The sequence below is a fragment of the Mastomys coucha genome, unplaced genomic scaffold, assembly GCF_008632895.1.
Source record: "Mastomys coucha isolate ucsf_1 unplaced genomic scaffold, UCSF_Mcou_1 pScaffold17, whole genome shotgun sequence".
In the NCBI taxonomy this organism is placed as follows: domain Eukaryota; kingdom Metazoa; phylum Chordata; class Mammalia; order Rodentia; family Muridae; genus Mastomys; species Mastomys coucha.
The window spans coordinates 22,562,109-22,580,061 of record NW_022196899.1 but is presented as its reverse complement, the minus strand read 5'-3'; the positions used below and the strand labels follow the sequence as shown (position 1 = coordinate 22,580,061).

Here is a 17,953-nt window from a genome sequence, read left to right as displayed (position 1 = left end):
CTGCCTGGGCAAAATCAGTTTGTTATGGAGGGAAATATGCTGACCCTAGCAGAGTAGGATTCTAACTACAAACCTGCTTTAACTTTGCAAACGTGGATAGATGGCTTTCCTTCTCTGGGTCTTGGTTCTTATTCTTGTAAAGTGAGTTCATTAGTTTAGATAATTTGTACTGGATGTGTGTTGTCTTAAAGGTGAAAGAAAAATAGCAAGAAAAGAAAGGGGGAGTAAGAAATTGATGACCTCAGAATCCCAAAGAGTCACAGAGTGATTTGACTGTGATGAGAAATCTTAGACTATAAACTTGGATAAATTATTAAAATTATGTTGATGGGTGAGAAACTGAGTTGTGCCACAGATCTCACCAGAGCTCTGGGATCTGCAATTCTGCATCTGACGTGTTCAGGCACAGGCTGCTTCATCTTTCTGAAGGCTCTCTCATCTAGAAAATGGGCTGCAGTCATCGATACGCAAGCACAGAAACACAAATACAGACAGAATCCCTGGAGATTAAGATGCCTTCTGTTCAGCCTATGCCTCTGTAATCCCCGTCAGTCTGAAGCGAGGAGGCAAGGGAGGGCATGTGAGGTGGGGGCAGAGATGCATGCTGGCATGCCCGTGTACCTTTTCTCAGCACTTCTGAAGTGGAGGCTCTCGTGTGGGCACAGCCAGAGATCTGATCCATACCAGACTGTAAGGAAGGAATCTTTTCTTAATAGTAAGCAACAGAAAACACAGAGTCTCTTTGGTGTTTAAAAATCACTCTCTGTGTCACTGGACTACGTTCAGGTGATGAGTGTGGTCCCTGACAGCATGGTAGAGCAGGCAGGGTGCAGAGAACACTGAGGTGAAGTCTTGACACTGGAACACACTTGAGGCTGACCATGGACACTCAATATCTCTGAGGTTTAATAACTTATAGTTGTAAGCCGGGAAAGGAGATGGCTGGGATGATTTCTGAAATATCTTCCAGTTCTAAGGTTAGATTCTGACTCTGGTGTCTGCCACAGACTAGACTTGGCTCCAATGGTGTGTCCAAAACACTTGTTGGAAACTCTGTTCAAAGGATAATCTGCAGGCTACAGGAACAGGCTCTCCCCAACTGCAGTCAAGTCTCTCTAGACTCCTACCGTTCCCACGGCTGCACCTCACCTTGGCCCTCGTGTGTGTCAATGCTGTTTGCATGGCGAGCACTTCTGTAGTCTGCAGCCTTCATCCTTCCTTGCTTATCCACCTGAGAATCCTCTGGTCTCTTCAGACATTCCTTCACAGCGTGTTATAGCATATGGCGTGCTGTATATACCACTGCTGAGGTTCACACTCCTCCCACTGTCCCACTGGTATTTGCCTGGAAGGGGTCTAAGGTTTGGGTTTGTAGCTAACTCCATGTAGCATAAAGAAAAGCCACAAACCAACAAAATGTATGGAAGGCATTGTTCAGAAACATGACCTACTATTTTGGGTCCTAAACCCAAATCTTTAATTTAGGCTTCACATCATGCTAACTTATTTGTATTCTGGCCCTACTGAGATTGTAGAAGCTTTTAGAAGCTTCTTTGTTATTTTTTTAAAATAGAAATTCTGTTACACTTATTACCACGTGTGTGCGTGCACAAGAGAGAAAGAGTACACAACATATGCACTTAGGTATGTTCAAGTTCACACACATCATGCCATTGTGTGTAGACTCCAGAGGACAACTTTTAGAAGTCACCTCTCCCCTTTCATAATGTGGGTGCCTTAATTCAAGGTGTCATGGTTGGTGGAAAGTGCTGTTACCTACTGAGCCCTAAGGATGATTTTAAAACACTGATTTCTGACTCTATTTTTTTTTTCTTTTCGAGACAGAGTTTCTCTGTATAGCTCTGGCTGTCCTGGAACTCACTCTGTAGACCAGGCTGGCTTTGAACTCAGAAATCCGCCTGCTTCTGCCTCCCAAGGACTGGGATTAAAGGCGTGCGCCACCACTGCCTGGCCTGACTCAGTTCTTTTAAGGCTTCTTAATAAAGTCCTTAGGAGCCTTGTGAAGCTTCTGAGTTGTTTTCTATTGCATACAAGGCATATTTCACCTCAGGGAGGACACCGAGAGTAGATTCTCTCTGTATCAATTGATAATTAGGGACCAAGAGCACTACACAGTTTTGAACAGTGTTTGTCAGTGGAGGAGAATACGTCTAGCATTTGCATGAAACGAGCCTTATTTTGAAGACTTGTTTTGTGCAGTGTACTCTACTCAGCACATTCTCTCTCCTCAGTGTCTGTGGTGCCTTGGATAAGAACAGCCCGTATAGACTCATATATTTGAATGCTTAGTCACTGGGGAGTGGCACTATTTGAAAAAGATTAAGAGGTGTGTCCTTGTTGGAGGAAGTTTGTCACTGGGGGTGGGCTTTGAGGTTTAAAAAACTCATGCCAGGCCCAGTGTCTGTCTGTCTGCTTGCCTGCTTGCCTGTCTGTCTGTCTCTGCCTATCTCTCTCTCTGTCTCTGTGTCTGTCTCTCTGTCTCTCTCTGTCTATCTGTCTCTCTCTCCCTCTGCCTCTCTGGATGTAGCTCTCCACTACTTCTCCAGCACCATGACTTCCTGCATGTCACCATGATGATAATGGACTAGACCTCTGAAACTGTAAGCCAAGCTGCCAATGAAATGTTTCTCTCACAGGAGTTCCCATGGCCATGGTGTCTCTTCACAGCAATAGAATAGTGACTAAGACAGTGTCCATGAAAATGAAAAATGCCTGCTAGTGAGGCTATACTGCCCAGACTGAAAACTGTTGGCTTTAGAAAAAAAAAAAAAAAACCAGGAAACCTCCCGCACAAACACAATTTTCTGGACTAGTAAGTTTCCATCTAAGATTTTCTCAGCTTTAATTGGTATTGATTTAATTGACGACCCTAGTTCAGGGTTCATTGGAAAAGATAGAAAACACACCTTTCCCTTATAAAGAGCTTGTAGTTTATAAGGAGCTCTAACAGCTGTTCTTCCTCAGTCCCTCTCGACCCTATTTTCTCCCATAGTCTCTGGTTTTCATCTGACTTGATGATTTGGCTGGGTTGGCTGGTTAATGAGCTCCAGGGATTGGTCTGCATGTCTCTGACTCCCCAGCCCTGGGGCTACTAGTGCATGTCACTACACTCTACTTACTCAAGACCTCACGCCTGCCCAGCAAACACCTTCATGACTGAACCATTTCCCCAGAAGATAAAGAAACCTAGCTCTCGTAGAAGTCAAGCGATGCCTGCTCAACGTTTGTAGTGAGAACACTTTGAAGTTGAGAAGGAAACCAGGTCTTCAGACTCCCAACCATTTCGCATCCCAAATTAACTAAGAGAGAAGAGAGTAAAATTCAGTCTTTCCACTTTCTACTTTAATAAAAGCTTAGTAGAAGGACCTAAAGTTGCTGCCTAAACGAGTTGCCATGAGTAATGGAAAGACGCATGATGTTTAGAGATGCAGTGGGCGGAGAGAAAGGAACCGGTGCCTTACTTCTTCTGCCTTTGCCATTAACTTGGATGACTATGCTTAGCCTAGATTTCTGTGGGCATAAAATAAGACAGCTAGATTATGTGGTGGTTACAAAATAGCAGTATAACGATAATTTGGTAGAAACTAAATCTCTAAGAAACAATCAGTGAAGACTAATTAGGAAGACCATTTTTATCTGCAGAGAATTCAATGCCTGGGTCCAGCTGTTTTTTACTTACTGATTAAAACAGAATAAACAAAGGGGAAAAACATTTTAAACAATGAAAGGGTGTGGAGACCAGCCTGATCATTTGTAAGTTGGTTTACTGGGTAGGAATATTTTGCCTTTGACAAATCAATTAATTCTAAGCATTTGTTTATTGATGAGCTGTTCTAGAATGATTTTCTCTCTCTCTCTCTCTCTCTCTCTCTCTCTCTCTCTCTCTCTCTCTCTCTCTCTCTCTCTCTCCATTTACCCTCAGTGAACGCCCTTAAAGGCAGACCCGGAAAAGGATGCCTGTCTGCAAGCCATCAGACCCTAGGGCTCTCAGTAATTAATGTATTTGCCTTCATGCTACACTATGTTTCTTCTGAATTCATAACAATAGCAATTCCTGTCACTACCATGAGAGCTGACCAAATGCTGTCAAGAAAATGACAAGTTAAAGTGGGAAAGTGACAGGAAAGTAGAAAAAGACACACAACTCAATCTAAGCTTAGAGTTTATGGAGTTGCCTCGGCACAATAAAATCCAAGACCCAGTAGCTGACATATGCCCTGTCCTTTGATGGTGTCAGCATGACATAATTCTTAGGAGCAGACTTTCCTGGCTAGTATTACCTTCTGTGAGTCACTTAGGCCCTGGGAAATCAGAGTAAAATGTCGTGTCCTATGTGCATGTCCTGTTTTATTTGTTAAAAGCTTGCACCATGAAAACATCCATTTTTGTTATCCCCCCCACCTGTGTGTGTGTGTGTGTGTGTGTGTGTGTGTGTGTGATACATGCACGCATGTGCATGAGTGCATTAGGGTGCGTGCCTAGGTAGCGGCCAGGTTGATATGGGGGTATCTTTCTCTCTTGCTCTCTGCTGAATTTGGAATTCACTGATCAGTCACATTAGCTAGTCAGCAAGCTCTGGGGGATCTCTCTTCATCTCTCTCCCCCAGTTCTGGGGTTGCAGGTACAGGCCACCATTCTTGGCTTCCAAATGGGTTCTCAGGATCCAGATTCTGGCTTTCGTGCTTGCATAGCAAATACTTTACTTATTCACTGAGCGTTCTCTTCAGCCTTGGGAAATATTCATTTCTTTTTTTTTTAAAGTAATTTTATTTTATGCACGTGAATGTTTTCCTTATATGTGTGTCTGTGTACCACGTGTGTGCCTGCAGAGGTCAGAAAAGGAAGTTGCATTCCTTGGAACTAGAGGTAGGGATGGTTGTGAGTCACCAATTTGTGCTGTGAGCTAAGCTCGGGTCCTCGCCAAGAACAAGTGCCCTTAACCACAGAGCCATCTTTGCAGCCCCAAATACTCATTTCTTGAGAGAGGATTGGCTAGCTGAGTGTATGGCCAGTAAGCATATAAATATTCCTGAATTCAGCAAATACTTTTTGAGTGCCCCTGTGGCAGGCTATAAGATTTCAAGCACCCTTGCCATCATATTTCTGTGCTAGGACAAGACCACTTTCAATTACATTATTGATTAAATGGATGATTGCATGCTCTATAGACCAATGCCAGAACTAAATTATCAATTCTCTGTTCCTTCAATATAGAATCAGAGAATTCCATTAATTAACAAACATGGAACACTGAGCTCTTTTCAGCTCAGGATAACACTGTTTCTGTTTTTTGAAAATCTAGGTCCAGCCAGGCAGTGGTGGCACACACCTTTAATCCCAGCACTTGGGAGGCAGAGGCAGGTGGATCTCTGAGTTCAAGGCCAGCCTGGCCTACAGAGTGAGTCCCAGGACAGCCAGGGTTACAGAGAGAAACCCTGTCTTGAAAAAAACCACAGACAAAAAAAGAAAGAAAGAACAAAAAAAGAAAATCTAGGTACATACACAGAATAAACAATTTGTACTATGCAAATAATTGACTTTCAACTGAAGATGCTGATTATCTAAACTAAGATGATTTTCTAGGGCAGGGTCATCCACCTTTCAGAATATAATCTTTCCTTTAGTAATGCAATTTCATGTGTAAGGAAGGCCCGAGAATGACATGCTTGGCCACCACCCAAGACTGTGTCTGATCTGCCTCCTTGGCAGAGCGGCTTGCAAGTCACCACCCATCTTTCTGTCAGGCTGAAATGGCTGAGAAAGAAAATGCCTTGCCAGAGAGTCTGATTCCTCTCAGGTAATCTCATTTTGATCTCTTAGGGGCTCTGCTGATAGACAGAGCAGCAAAAGAACTTTCCTGAGTCTTCAAGATGAACAACAGCTGCAACCAATACAATCAAGAGTTAAACTCGGGAGGAACAGGGTGTTGGGTAGATTTCTGAGAAGCGTTGAGGGAAAGAGTGTGGGGAAGGTGGAAAATACGATCAAGCACGTGGCATGCGTATGTGAAATTCTCAAAGAATTAGTGCTCTACGTTTTTAAAGAAAGCACTCATCTGTCGGATGAATTTCATTTGCAGGCTTATCTTGTACAGTATCTGAGCCCTGCGTTGGCCTACTGTTAAGAGAAGAGAATGGGTAAGAATCAAATGTGAAAGAAGCCATGGTTGCATATGAAAGCACTCCCACTTGAGGCATGAGTAGCATCAAGCAAGGTACAGGGATAGATGCTAGGCTTGGGAGTCCACACTAGCTGGATTCTCATGTTCTCTTGACGACCCAGACAGATTTCATTAGAGAATCCATGTTACAAATGCTCCTATTCAAGGCCAGAATACTTACTGCAGAGCAGCCTCAAGAGTTCTGCTGAAGTAATAGATTTGTACCTTTCTTCTGGCTTAATCAATGCATGAGATAGGGTTATTTTTGTTCACACTCATGAGATGGGTTGGCACTCATTTCATTAGTAATAAAACATTTCTTTTAAATTAATCCCTCTCACCGCCTGTGCTGAGGAAAACCCATAATACTTGTCTTTATTTCTGAATCTCCAACACCACAGCAGTTTTCTTTTGAGACACTAAGACCCTTTAGCTAATGACTTTTTTTTTTCTTTTTCTGAGAGGGAAATGTTCAGGTTCAAATAAACTGAACTATAAACAGCGCACAGTTTCTATTAATAGAACCTAACCAATGAGAAACTTTAACGATCAAAAATTTAAATTAAACATTCTGCTTTTTAATGAAAATGAAAATAAAGGCAAAATGTATTCTTATCAAAGATGTAAAAATACATGCAGAAGCCATTCCACCTGGACTACCCTGTTTGGGCATAGGCTATATTATATCTGTGAATAATGATCAGCGATTGTGTTCAAACCACACTCCTTAAAAGTACTCTCATGTAGTTGTCCTTCAGTCTTCCCACACTGTCTGGGGCAGCTATGGAAATTCCATGATGTTGTACAGATGAGAGAAGGGAGTCTAGGTAGGGTGTATAATGGCACCAACTGGCACACATACTCCTGGTCCAAGCCATTTATTACTCCCCTGCTTATCTCAATGTGCTTGCTAAGATAAGACAGACACACATTACTATGTGTACTTGAACTCTGGACAAGAGTAAGGTTATCTTTAGGTTGGAAGCAAACCAAACCAAACCAAACCAAATCGAACCAAACCGAACCGAACCGAACCAAACCGAACTGAACTGAACCGAACCGAACCAAACCGAACCAAACAAAACCAAACCGAACCAAAACAAACCACCTACCCATTCCTAGAGTTTCTAGGAAGCAGATTCCTGAGGCTAGCAGCTCCTCAAAGCTGACACAGAGCTCCTTGCTGGCTGGACTACCCTGCCCATCTGTGGAGCTAGAGATACAATAGGCACAGGTATTCTTTTCTCCTTTCTGGGCAAAAGCTTCAAAGAGATTCTTGAATCCTTAATTTGTCTCAACGTCTAGTTCTTTGTTGCCGTGAGATTTTTTTTTTTGTACTTTCTAAAGTGGCATTGTCTAACAGATCTTCTGACAAGATAATCACTTGTTACCTATGGTTATTGAGCACTTGAAATATGAGATACTGACTTCTAAATATTTTAATTACAGTTTGACTTTAAATGGGTCTATGTAGCTCTTGACTACCATACTGAACATAGAAGTTCCATGTGGTTTAAAGATTATGGTTCATAGGGCCCAGAACACTCCATCAGTAGCACCTTTAGGTTTGTGGGGATATTTAATGTGAACTTAACATGAGTTATACCTTAACTTGACATTAAGGAGGAAGGCAAGTTGTTGGCAATAGCAACAAGAAGACATCTGGGGATCTCTGTGGAAGGGCTAACAAATGGAAGATCCATTTGCATTTCAGTGCCATTTGGATTGAATTTGAATTTCTAAACTAAGATTTGGAGCAAGACAGCACCATCCATTCAGTGTAAAAATGTCTACTCACTAGGACTTCAGGAATCCAAAGAATGAAGATGAAATTTTACTACAGTCTGTTAAAAGAAGCAAAGAGAAGTGAAGGAGCTGTCAGAGTCTGCTAGAATGGCTGGCAATTTCAGGACCATCTCTGATGAAGCTCTGTACTTGGGAGAAATGGGGAGACCCCGAGAAATGATACATGAAAGGACTTAACAACACGACTAACCCGTGGAGAGCATTTTATAAATGCTGGCACTATTTAGTGATTTGTAATTTTTCCTATATTATATTAGAACCTTCTTCCAAGACCATTTGAAGCATGGAGAACTGCTTAGCACCATCAGTTTTGGGGAAACTGTATCGTTGAACTGGGTCAGAGAAAGTATAGATAACAAGGGCGTGGTGGAGACAGCCGCAGCATCATCCCTGTTTGTGAACTGCTTCATGGGAAACATGCGACTGAAGATTGATTATGTGTTCCAGGGACACTGAGGCCGACGGTACTGGAGTGAAACCAGAAGAGGAGAACAGTGGGAGAAATAGCTAAGGGGACCGACTATCTGCATGTCAGGCATTTGTGCTATATCATGATACTGATTACCCGTGAAAGGGTGACCAAAGAGGCATTGTGGGTAAGTATTCCAGGCCCTGTGGGTTAGTGAGGAGAGTACTACTGGCTCTGGAACACATCTGCAGGATTCATATACTAACTTCAATTAAGGGACTGGAAGGAACGGGAGCCCTGGGTTCCCACAGTCTGCCTTCTGTAAAACAATGCTGCCAAACACATGTTCGTTCCCCAGCACAAACCTAATATGAAGGCATATTTGGGTTTCCAGACACACCGCTCCACTCTTCTCGTCCTTGTCCTTCCAGGAAAGCCTGCTGCTTTAGCTTCCAACCTGTTTCTGTAAAAGCGGAGCTCAAGTTGTATGAACAGTTGTGGCAAGCACAGACAGTTGGCAGGGTGGGGGTGAGTGACAGTGGGTGGGTGAGCAGATTAAAGAAGAAATGACTAGAGAGAGAACGGAGCGTGTGAGGGAGAAGGCAGCCCTCCTTTGTCATTTACGATATCGCTGCTCCTCGTCGCAGCTGTTGAAAGTTACACACATGAGCAAGAGCAGAGAAGTGACTTGGACATGGGAGCTGAGCAGGATACAGTGTGAATGCAACCTCTGGATTTAAGATCCCTAACTGCAGATTTTCCATCTGTGTTATATATGATTAAGCGTTGGTGTGAAGTTTAAATGAGACGGCATTGTCTAGCAGACTGTAGGTGCTCAGTAAATAGTCTCTCCCCTCCCCCCCACTCCCGTTGCCTCAGCTCATTCTTCATTCTACCCATGGGACACTAGTTAAAGAAACAAACCTAAACTGTATTAAAATTTGTGTTTGGAAGATGTGAAAAACACACTGTGGTGAGAGAAGCATACAGAGAAGAGTCAAGACAAGCACGAATCCATCTCCCCTTTAATTAATCCACTTATTTTTCTGTAGCCTTACAGTTCTCTGGTTCCTAAAAGATACAGAAATGTTTATCAGGACAGCATCCCAAACTGCTTTTTCAACACTTTATGGACCGGAAGACTCGGAGCAGGCAGAATGAGCATCATCCAGAGTAACCAAGCCACATCATGGAATGTCAGGACCCCCTTGTTTTTCTACCCAGACATGCTGAAAACCTCCAAAGAAAGTCTGGGAAAGCAGAGAACTGGGAAAGCAAAGGATACTCGCTTGCTTTCTCGGTAAACACGAGACAATGCCCTTTAGGTGTTAGATCTCAATTGGAGAGAAAGCTGGACAGCCAGCGAGGATCCCACCAGTCTCCAGATATTTACCGCGCAGCAGACAACTTTCAGCACCGCGGACAGCGACACGTTATTCCCTTCTCTTAGCCTGCTCTTCCACCAGAGCTCCCCTGCTCTCTCCGCGACCCCGGAGGCAGATTATCCCCGCAGCCTTTGGTTACTCTGGGCAGTTACTGCCTCTGCCACCCAGGCGAACATCCTTTGAGCCTCTCAATGCTCTCAATGAACCGAGTTTCGCACACGTAGCGGAATCACTACCAAGAAGAGGCGACAGCCTTGCTGCTTCCACCTTCCCTCATCTTTCTTCTGTCAGTCATTTGACAGCTTCTAGCTTACTGTTCGAACATGATGTGAAATGCACACTTGGCGGGGGAGGAGGAGTGACTCAGTGGAGACAGGAGGCTCGGGGCCACGCCACCCTACTCTGGCCCTCAGAATTTGTGGGAAACTGAATGTGCTTTAGGGCTGGGGGAAAAAAGGCCCCAAAGAGGCGAAGCAGTGCGGGCGAGAGTCCTCTGGAGAGCCGCGGGCTCCGGGCAGCAACCTACCCGGATACCTCTCCCGTCACATCCTCCTCGCCGCACGGTCTCCGGGTTGGCCGGGGACAGATGGTCCTCGTGGCGTGGCGCACCAGCCTAGTCGGGGCGCCGGGCTCCCCTGGAGTCCCTTTGAAGAGTTTTGCTCTGGTTAAAGGACAGATTGATGTCCCCGCCTTCCTCTGGGACTGCGGCCCGGAAAACACCTTTCCTTTTTCCAAGGGCTCAATCCCAGGCCGAGAGCCCAGTTGCACCCTCCAGGTGCGTGTGGATAGGCTTGGAGGACAGGATGGGCCCCGCGACTGCGGAGACCCGGGAGGCCCACACTGCTCCCAGCATCTTAGCCTCGCGCTCCCGCCGCGGCGGAGGATGCGCCAGCCCGCGCTCCGCCTGCCTGCTCCCGCGCGTCCCCACATCGCGGATGCTACCGGGGCCCCATTCCCAGCCGTAGCCGGCGCGACCCTGACCTCGCTTCTTCGTATTTTCCAGGGATCCCCTTCCCGTAGGTCGCCCTCAACCTCCGCGCCATGTTCCCGCTTCCTCCCTGGGGCTGTTGGGGGCTCCCTGGTTCATCTCATTCGCGGGGGTCCAGCTGGAAAGCTAGGGGCCGCACAGGGGCACAGACTGTGTTGAAGGGGACATCCACTCACCAGAGGGGCTGAAGGCGATGTCCTGGACTGGATGCTAATGTCCGGCGGTCTGCGCTTACAGCTGAGGTGGGGGCGGTGGTGGTGATAAAGGAAGGCAGGAGGCAGCGGCTGCTGCTGAATCGCTCCTCAATTATTCAGATCGAAACCCCTCCGCACCCCTCCCGCGCCTGCCAGTCTGCTCTCCAGCTAGCCTATCTCCGCCTCCTTGTAATCACGTGGCTAACCCTGCCCCTCCATCACTGAGTCCTAGCATCACTCCCGCCCCCCTAACCTACCCCACCCCCGGGTCTGTCACTCACTATACCCTCACCCGCCTTCCTGAACTTCCAGGTGCGGTCTCCAGCCTCCTGTACCTTCTGGTGCTTGGAGCAGAGGAGCCTGGGCAGTTCTATGCCCTGGGAAAGCAGTGTGGGGTAGGACTCTGCAGTGTCGCTGTACTGTTTGGGATGGCTCCTGCCAACAGCTCCACCTCTCCTGGATTCAGCTCCCCAGCTAGGCCTGCTTCCTGCTCTCTGGAAGCTCCCCACTACCTCCTTGAGGAAAGGATGGGGAGGTTAGTGTCCCTCTCCGCCCTCAAAGAAGACCAAAAGCTCAAATAGATCAGCTTATTTTAGAGCCCACAACATTTCATGGATTTGAGGTTTCTGAAGACCTACAAGGATTTTTAATCTATGACCTTGTAGCGTTTAACTTCTTGCTTTTCTTCCCTTGTCTATGAAATGAACATCTAGGGCAGTGGAAAGAGTTGACATGCTCTTGAAGTTGCCTATCTCAGCGCTAGACACGCGCAGAGATCAGTGAGAGCCTTTCTCTTGCCTCTATTAAAATAATAATAAATTTCTGAAAACAAGAAGCATGTTATGTGTGTGTTGGTGGAATGGAGATATATTTTAGAACAGGGAAGGAGTCTTCCATGAGGTCAGGTTAGAGAGTTATTCAGGCTGAGTGGACAGAGGGGACACATACAGCATATATTTACACTAGTTCCTTAAAGGTGAGTGTCCAGGAAACTTCTCTATCTCAAAATGATATAGGACTAGCTAGGTGTGGTGGCAGGCACCTTTTAATCCCAGTAATTTGGGAGACAGAGGCAGAAGAACTTCTGTGAATTCAAAGCCAGCCTTATCTACATAGCAAGTTCCAGACCAGCTAGAGCTACATGGTAAGATCTGTCACAAACAAACAAGATAGAGACTAGATAGTCCTCACTCGTCTGAGCTCATTAAGTGAATCAATTATTTCACATACATTGAGTAGACTGATTTGAAGCAAGGTACCTTCATAAATTCTTAGACCCTTGTCAAAGCCCTTAATTAAAATATATGGGAGCTGATGCGATGTAAACCTCTTCTATTAGGAATAAAATTTAATAAGCTTGTTGTGTTCAGGGAGATTACTGGCTGGCTGCTGTCTTCCCATGTAGGGCAACTTCACACCTAAGTATATCCAATCATGGCCTGGACAGCCTTGGTCCATTCACCTATTTCAAGCTCAACTCTGCCTTGATCCTACAGGAGCCTTCATGAGCCATCACTATGACTTAACTAGCCTTTAACTGGCTGTTCATAGTATTTCTGACTTCTTTGGACCCCACAAAGCCGTGAGATGTTGCAGAAAGAGAGTGACGTTAAGCAGTCAGAATTTGGGATGTTGAAGCAGGCTCTTCAGGGGACACATGCAATCCCTGACTAATCACCCGAGGCCTCTGAGTTTTACCTTAAAAACGGGCAGAGGATGTCTACTCTCTGAGACAGTTGTGTTGTTCAGATGGGATAATCATTAGCCTAGGAGACTCTATAGTTGTAAAACCTAAACAAATATGTAATAATACTGTGGCCCGCTGGAGGTGTTGCCACATGTTAGTCCAGGTGTCTTACAGGTTTATGAGAGGGAGTTGTTAGGGGACAACTACTGAAAAGTTCCCATGTCTGTAAGTTTACAAGTGTCCCTGAAACTCAAGGGCTATGCAGGTCTAAGAGATTAGTGCGACTCTCCTCTGAGATAGATTATTATTTTTTAAAATAATATCTCCATCCACAACCATGACTTTTATCTTTTGAACACCAGGTTCAAAATATTCTCATCAGTGAATATTTAATAATTGGTGCAATTTTTATGCCCCTATTTCAGCATAACAGGGTTTAGGTTAGTATTTCAAAAAGAGATGGATCAGTTCCAAATCCCGAGCATTCTTATGCCAAGAGCAGTTTCTGGGACCTTAGCTGACTTACCATTGGAATGGTGGGAAACTGTTTTCTAATCCACTGCTAACAAACCCAGCACAACCCTGACTCAACCAGAGAGTCCGCTACCCTTAAGCAAATTCCAACCCCTTCCTCTAATAAGCTTTAGATGTCTAGCTAGGACTTCCCTATTTTTAGGGAAACCATAGAGCCAGGAGCCATTGATGTTCCTGCACATACTACTTTAAAATTTGTCTAGGTGAAGCACTACCTCTGACCCCCTACCCACTTTTGCAGGGCTATCAGGAAACACATAGGAGAATAGGCATGAAGTCACTTAATTTGACCTTAAAAATTAATGCCTTTATGAGCGATTACTTGGATAAGTATGCATTTTAGAAGATTTGGGATACTTTTACAGTAATCATGTGGGACTCTTATTAGAGCCAGATCAGTTCTGAAGCCCAAGATAGCTTTACCCAGCAAAGGGCAGGAGAAGGAAACTAAGGGCCAGATCTTTTACAGATCGCAACTCAAGGTCACTTTAACATGATTTCTCGATAAAGTCCCTCTCGCCTCCTTCTTTAATGAAAAGCTCCCGATGAATATCAACCTTATCAGAAGCCCCTGGCATTACTGGGGTAGAAATATTGTCAAATATTTAGAGCCACGCATGACAGTAAGGATCAGCGCTCATCATGCTATAAAACTATTAAACGATGATATTTCTAATTAAATCTGGACAGGGCACATGTTAGTTTTCTTGTTCCAGCAAGAAGACTATATAGAAATATTAATTAACTTGTTGAATACATATTTGAGACACTCAGGATGTAGCCATCAATAATGCAAAGCAGATGATTACTGCTTTCTAGTACTGAAGCCACGGAGGTCAGTACCCTGAGGAGAATAACATAGCAACAGCCTCAGAGGTTCTGGGGTTCCACTTCAGCTTAATGATGGAAAACGGATACACACAAATATGAGCACTGGACACCTTACCCTTTTGCTAATACTGTTTATCAGCAGGGTCATCAATGACACCCCTCTGATTGAACTATTTGAATGAATAATAGCTAGATTAGGGAGGGAATGGCCAGAGACTTTAAGACAATGATTTGATTTTGTCTCCTGGTTCATGAAGGTGAATGTTTTAAGCTTTTTTTCCCCTATAAGATTTCCAAGCTCAGTAGTGCTTTTGTCTCTTGCCTCTGATAGATTCAAAGACTAAGATGTATAAGCCACTGTAGCACCCTGACCAGACAGAGGTTGATGTGGAGCCCTTCAGCTGGCAGTGCTTCTGGGTTGATGAAGATTATAAAGGAAGACACAGTTGAAACTCAACATATGTCAGGTCACCTTAAAGATGTGCTAAAGAAATTACCTGGGGCTGGAGAGAGTTTAGCTCATCACATGCCTGCTACACAACTATGCAGACCTGTGTATAGATCTCCAGCACCCATGGGAATGGCATGTGTGTACCTGTAACTGCAGTTCTGGAAAGGGGCAGTGCAGACAGACTGGATTCAGTGAGGAATACCGTCAAAAAAAAAAAAATCAAGAGCCATCTAAGAAAGACACCTGGCGTTGATTTCTGGTGTTTCCACTTGTACACTTGCCTGCACGCACCCCCCCCCCATGCTACAATATACATGTACAATAAACATGTACAATGCAACTCTTCCTATAGACACAGTTTTAAACAAAGGAAATCAATAATCCCGATATTGATTGGACTTGATATTTACTAATCTCTCAAATTCTATACTAGACATCTAAATTCCAAAAGTAAGATCTGAACATGCCCACCTCATCCCCAAGTGTATAATAAATAGAGCACCCTCCTCACCCTCAGCTCTTGAAGAGTATATAAAATTGTATAATGAGTGATGCTGAGCAAAGAGGTCAGGAATGCCAAAGTACTGATTCCCTAACCTGGAAGGAAAACTCAAAGCTACTACATCTCACTGTGTGTTCTCTGTAAGTACAATTCTTCCTATAAAAGAAGTTAAAATAAGACAATACTGTCATCATCAGCCTAGCCACGGCTGCCTTTCCTGGAGTCTGAGGCTAGCTAAGCCCATTTTCTTGCTAAAATGGGTACCAGCAGTTGAGGTTGAGATGGTAAAGGAATACTGGCCTCAAATTGATATTTCCTTCATAAAATAATCAGAAGGATTGATAAATAAGTACAAAAAGAACAACTTGGAACCCTGTAGTCATGAGTCATTTAATGTCAAGTCCAACTCCCATGGAACCAGTGTTCCTCCAGCTTCGATGTGCCCAATACACAATACACAGATAGCTGTCTGGAGAGCTTGTTAAAAATCCAGAATGGGGTGTAGTAGGTCTGAGGTGGAACTGAGGAATTTATATATTTTCTCTTTTCCTGTTACTGTGTGTACATAAGTTCATGTGTATATGCGCACATCTTCATGTGAGTAACAATATGTTTATGTTCATGTATGTATGCATATGTGTGAGTCTATGTGGCAGCTGGGTAGGAAACAATCTTGGGGGTCATAAGGAGAACATTGTCTACTTCTCTTGAGACAAGGTCTCTCACTGGCCTAGAACTCACCAACTAAGCTAGACTGGTTGGCAAGCGATACCTTGGGATCCTCCTTTCTCTACTTCCTCGGGGCTGGGATTACACGTATGTACCACGACTCCTGGCTTTTGTTAGGGTTTTAGGAATTGAACTTTAGTTCTCATGTGTGTAAGGCTCAACAAGACAAGGTTCAAGGTTCACATTTCATATTCCAGTGCTTTCCTCTCAAAAGATCCATTAAATTGCAATTTAATGTTTTTTTTTGGGGGGGGGGGTGCTTCAAACAAACAAACTAACTAAAGCCCATCGAAATTATCAACAAAAACTTTGCCAAGGTATGAAAGCCAAGGTTTAGACTATGGTGTTCTATAAGAGATTTTGATGCTGGAACACTTAAAGTAGCTTACAACCACAGAAGTATCTCCATTGTTCTTGGGTCCCCGTGGTTCTGCTCCTCATGCTTACTGCTGTTGTATGATGCCCTACTTTAACACTATACTTGAGGTTTCACTGTGATGAGCAAGACAAGGTCTGGACCCTGCAGCAGAAACTCAAAGTTTAGTGCCACCCCATCTCTATTACCCACCACTCATTGGCCAGGCTGTTCATCCAGCTCTATTGCACTGCAAACATAGGGAAGTGGAGAAGAATAGCACTTCTACTTCCTGAAGCGTGAGACAGTCAGCCACAGGGAGTGGTGTCTACCATATACATGGGTTGTCTGTAGATAACAATCTTTCATTATTTTACCTCATTATATCCCACTTCTCATAATCTCTAGCCAATAAAACCACCAGTAGTCTACCATGTTCCTTCCGGGTCCCTTTTTAGCATAGGCCAGGCAGGTAAAGCCAGTATGATTGTGCAGAGAATATAAGGTGACAGGAAAGTCTGAGGAGAGCAGAGAAAATACAAGAGGTAAGTGAGCCAGGACAAAGGAGTTGGGCGACTGAGAAAGAGAGAAAGACAGGAAAAAGAAAAGGAGGTAGAGGGAAAGAAGTTGTCTTTCCTATTAAGCACTAGGCCCTGAATAAGAACATTTACATGGGTTTGTCCTCATAATAGTCTTATCAGGTTGTCTTTATTGTGTAAATATAAAACATGTAAAACAGAGGCTCTGAAGACCTACAACTCACTGAAGTCAAGATTGCAAGTCGAATATCTCAGGAAGTCTTAGGCACTTGTAAAGAGGAAAGCCAATGGTTTTGAATGAACCAATTGTCATACTTCCCGGGATTCCTGAGAATTAGTTTCACTGCACTCTGTAGTGACAAATATGCTTGATAGAAATAGGCATTAAGATTCCACAATGGCTCCTATATGGAATGATCGCAGTCTTCATGGGGAACTAGGTTATTCTCAAGTCCGGCATCCACAGGCTAAGCTTCTCCCCTCCCTCTCCCCTCCCACTCTCTTGCCCACAAGTGTTGTGTAGGATTTCCCCAATTGAAACACTCCCTACTGGAGGGAGGTACACACACAGACTTAGGAAGAGAACAAAGCTTTCAAGTCTCAGAAGACTGACATTTACAGAATTCACAAGTTCCCTCCCCTAGTTTATCCATAGTAACAGTTGTTTGTGTGTGTGAAGGGGTTGCATTCAAAGGGGAAGATGTATCAATTGCCTATAGTCATAGAAGGAGTGCCAAGGTGGAAGTTTTCATGAATGGTCACCAATACTGATGTGAACCTTTTGATGTTGTTGTAACCTGTGTTATCTAAGTTCTTGTTAACCCCTCACACATCCCCTTGTAATTAACTCTGATAAATTTACTAACTTAGATTTGTGTGGACAATTTTCTTTGGCCTGTTATCAGTGCCCTAACTGGGACAAAGACATCATATGGTGAAAAGTCATATGATGAGATGAAAACACATTTGTCTACTGGATACTAGACCCCACCCAAAAATATATGATTGAAATAAACAGTCTAATGATATGATAAAACATGATTTCTAAGCTCATAATGAAATGCTTCTGTCAACATTAGGAAGAACTTTGCAAAATATTGAGGAGAGACCTCACAATATTTCCATATTCGTAGGTATTTCCATACCTTCCAAGCAAGAGGTGCTTGGGAGTTCCTCTCATAGCTAGTGGTGGAGGCCATGATAGGGAAGGCTTGTGTGGTTGTTGGGGGAATCTTTCTCTGGAGCCTGAGAGTGGTGGAGTTTCAAATTGTTTTGTGTACTTCTTCTTCTTCTTCTTCTTTTTTTTTTCATTGTAATAAGGCTGTATTTCAATGACCCTCACATCACCAAAGGATTTTACCT

The 17,953-nt window shown here is 44.1% G+C and overlaps 1 protein-coding gene across 1 annotated transcript in view; it reads right to left on the bottom strand.

Annotated features, from left to right (window-relative positions):
- Slc7a14 (solute carrier family 7 member 14) overlaps positions 1–11,139 on the bottom strand; it is a 115,305-nt gene extending 104,166 nt beyond the window's left edge. The window contains exon 1 of the mRNA XM_031376490.1: positions 10,946–11,139. The gene's annotated coding sequence lies outside the window, so the exon portion shown is untranslated. The remainder of the gene's footprint in view (positions 1–10,945) is intronic.
- Positions 11,140–17,953: the final 6,814 nt, after the last annotated feature.